The following is a 4,302-nucleotide window of genomic DNA, read 5'->3' as shown; positions in this document are numbered from 1 at the left end:
CACGTCATCACGTCGTTTTTCCGCCTTATACCTACTTCCGCTTTTGCTGCGAACCTGAGGTAGGGGCCGGACGGTTTTGAAGCCGAGTGATTTCGTAGGTCACTCTTCCCTTCCTTTATGACTGTTCTGACAAGGCCTTTCTTGTTACCTGACTGAGGACTACAAGTCTACAAAGACGACGTGATCAGCTCAGGACTACATAACCCAGAATGCACTGCTGCGGAAGCGCCTCTGAACAATTCTTGCATGCTGGGGGTGGACTCATGTGGGAAAGGTCTTCGCGTTGTACGGGTTTGCCAGAGTGCGGTTCTTTGGTAGCTGGGATGTTTGAACCTGGTGTCTCCTGGGCTCTGTGGGCGGCAGAGGTGAAGAAGATGGAATAAAGATAAAACCTGCGAACGGAGCCAGCGACTAGAAAATCAGTGTAGGTGGGAATCAGCGAGGTGTAAATAAAACCTTTTAGTTGGGGGGGGAGGGGGGGCAGGACCGGTGGATATAATCTAAATTATTAAATTAGATAAATTTTTAATTATTAAATTAAATTAAATAAATATAAAACTGGTAAAGGCTAAAGTGAAATAAATCACTCTTTGGTGGTTTTTTCTTCTTTTGCCTCGCTTTGTAGTGGTTATTGGGACTCCAGAAAAGTAGGCGCAAAATTGAATAAAGATTTGCGTAGTTTACCAGGAACTTTGTATTTTTGTTATACATATAGGTGTTTTCTGACAAGATCTCATACCCCTTAAATTGTTCGTGCCAAGAAGGACCTTAATCCTTCTCCCACCTTTGTTTCCTGTGCCGGGATTACTATGTTCTGTGTTGAGGGTTGAACCTCGAATTATATGCATGCCACACAAGCACTTCAACAACTTAAATGCGAGCCCAGCTGAAAATTACTTCTATTTAATATGAGCACACTGTTGCTGTCCAGACACACGAGAAGAGGGCATCAGATTCCATTACAGATGATTTGGTTGCTGGGAATTGAACTCAGGGCCTCTGAAAAAGCAGTCGGTGCTCTTAACCGCTGAGCCATCTCTTCAGCCCTAGGTAATTATTTTTGAGACAGGTTCTTTGTAACCCAGATTGGACTCAGTTGGGGTCACGCAAAAAAGCCACCATTCTTGACGTATATTTAGTTTATATTTTGAGACACCTTAGACAAGTTTCAATGAACTTCCCAGGGCGACGCTAAACTTTGAATCTTCCTGCCTCAGACTCCCATGTATCTGTTTTTTATTTTTTCCACCCTCTACAGGTGTGTGCCACCAGGGCAGACATGAGGTGCTTTAAAGTGGACAAAATTTTGTATTTTATCCTTACACTATTATTACGTCAAAGGATAGATTTCTGGAGATAACGACAACAAAAACATTAAAAACAACAACAACACATTGTGTGTGTGTGTGTGTGTGTCTGTGTGTGGGCTTTCACAAGTAGAGGGCAGAAGACAACTTGAAAGCCAGTCATCTCCATCCACCACGTGTGTTCAAGATTCAGCTCAAGTTGTCAGGCTTGGTGGCAGCTGCCACCTCCTTCCTGAAACTCTTTCAGGCTATACAGAGGTTTGAGTTAAATATTTGACAATGACAGAACAGTTCAAGAAGCATTTTGGTTGAAGAAAGAACCCAACTGATTAACAGCAGGTAAATAATGAATTGCTCCTGGAAATTAGAATTGTAATCAGGTCAAATCTAAACTTAGAAATTCAAGAGGCCAAGGATACCTGTGGCTGACAAACAAGAAAAGGCGTATTCATTCTCAGGTAAATTGAGATAGAAAGCGGGAGAAAAAACAAATACCCCCAAAAACAAAAACTTGTTTTGCATTTTGATGACTTCGGATCTTTCCAACTCTTCAGAGGCCCAACAGCATGGATATTACTTTAGGTCAATTAGCAACCCATATATTCCAAAATGCTTAAACTAGTCTGAGCACTTTTCTCAAAAACAAACAAAAACCCTAACAACTGGGAAAAAAGATGAACTAGACTTCTAACAGAGAAGCAACAATTCTTGAAAATATAACTAATTGGAAAAATATTGAACTACATAATCTTAGTGATGTCTGTTCTTTAACGAGTATATATAACTCAGGCTGACCTCAAATTTACTATGTAGGTGAAGATACTTGGAACTTGGAGCCTTATGAGTGTTGGGATTATTGGGATTTACCACTATGACTGGTGTATGCGGTACATCAAACTCTGGGTTCATGAACTAGGAAAGCACTCAACTGACCCACATCTACAACCCAATGACCTGAAATCCCAGGGAAGCAAGCTCAATCAGATTTGAATCAGCAGGAATGTAATTTCTCTGAAAAAAGTTTTTCTGTTTTTTTAAAAGGCAGTCTCAGTATATAGTCTAGGGGACAATCCTCTCTGCTTAGCCTTCTGAGTGCTGGGATTAACAGGTGTGTGATAGCATACTTGCCAGGCTAGTATAGCTGCAAAATCTCTTATGGCCAAATAGAATAACATTATTAAATTTCAGGGGCTACAATGTAGATATCCTTAAGGGTTCATTGTTATGTCTCCCACAAATTAGATACAAGTACTAACAATTTAGTATGATAATCAAGGTATCACCAGTCAACTGCAGTAAGGTGTTTTATTAAGTGGTGGTAGATTAGCTGCATAGCTCACCATCTTTTCATTGCTACTGTAACAGGGCCCCAGACCTTAGCATAACTGATACCATCATACAATAAGAACAATAATGTTTTTAGGTTGTTTCATACAAGTGATAGTGATTAAGTACAGAACTTTAGATTCAACAAGTTAGGATAGTGGGCTACTTTTTCCCAGGTTGCCAAACAGAATTGATTAGACACTGTGAATGTAATTCCTATTTGACATTTCTCATTTTTGTTCTTATTGTATGTAGTTAATTGGTTAGAGAAATTGGACTTTTATTGGGCTATAAAGGGGAGGTGCTGCGATAATCTCATGAGCACAACTGAGATTTTGTTTAAAAACAACACTTGACCTCTTAATTTTTTTTCATTAGGAATTCTGGGTCAACCCAAGCCTTGCTACATTTGCTCTCTAATTTTGTTGACAAGATCCATGTGTTTGCTCATATCAGTTTGTGAACAGGGAGAAGTGGCAGTGGCTATGGCCTGGAAGAACTTGACAAGGCTTCTGAATGATAATAAAAAGTACAACCATTGTGGTTATAGGTTTGATAGTATTTTCTAAAATATGGTCTAACATAGCTCAAACTTGCTCTATTGCCAAGAAGGACTTTTGTTTGATATTCTTCATGAGTGGTGGGATTACAGGTGTGTACCGCATTAAGTTTAGGCAAATGCTTGGGATCAAACCCAGGACTTTGTGCATGCTAGCTGAACACTCTCCTGAATTAAATCCCCAAACTCTTGGTTTTGAAATAGGATCTTGTGTAGGCCAGGCTGGGCTTCAACTTGGTATGTAGTAGATATAGGTTCTGGGCAAGCTGGCAAACAGTTGCCGGATCTTTCTTCCTGCCCCCCCCCCCCCCCCACTGCTACCCATAAGATGCCTCAATATGAGCTGTCAAATGCCAGTACCTGCCAAACAGCTATGTCTCAACCAGCTGCTGTCAGGAGGAGCTTTCCATGGTGGCAGCACATCCTTTCCCAATTCCGCCTTCTACTATCTAGAGGTACAGTCTTAAGAGCTGTCCACGGTGGTGGCCCCTTTCCTGTCTCAGCCTATGAACTCCATGAATTAGCACCTCAGGAGCTGTCCATGGAGGCAGTGTCTCCCCAGCCTCTGGGAGTAGCTCCACAGAGATGGCACCTCAGCCAAAGCCACCTGCATCTGGGAAGGACTTCTTATCCTAACCCATGAGCCTGAAAAAAAGCCTCCAATCCTGAGCCATAAAACCTATCAATCTCTCAGTTTCCCACAAAAGTCCACCAAACCCTGAACAGGTACACACCAGTCCCTGAGCTCCCTAAGCCCAGGACGTGAACTCTCACCAACTGTTAAATCTGGAAATCTCTGCCCTGAAAAGCTCAGCCGCCTATGAAATTCTCTATAAGCTGCCCCACCTCCCTTGTTGAGTGCCCTTCTATCCTCTCCCAGGAGCAGAGACAGCCACTCCTGGATTCATCCCTCCTCCCCTAGACCCTCCAGTAAGTCTTATGGTACTGACTGCTTGGTGTAATTCTCATGGGAACCACTTTCAAGAAGCACTGTAGGAGGTTAGAAGCAAAGTAATGGAGTAGGGCTGAGGCTTCTGAGCTCCTAAGCTCAGCTAGGGATACCCTCTCCTGGGATTTGAAACACTAAAGAGGAGGAAGCTGAGGCTCCTG

The sequence above is a fragment of the Apodemus sylvaticus genome, chromosome 5, assembly GCF_947179515.1.
Source record: "Apodemus sylvaticus chromosome 5, mApoSyl1.1, whole genome shotgun sequence".
Taxonomy (NCBI): Eukaryota; Metazoa; Chordata; class Mammalia; order Rodentia; family Muridae; genus Apodemus; species Apodemus sylvaticus.
The sequence above is the reverse complement of the archived record's forward strand: the minus strand, read 5'-3'. Positions refer to the sequence as shown.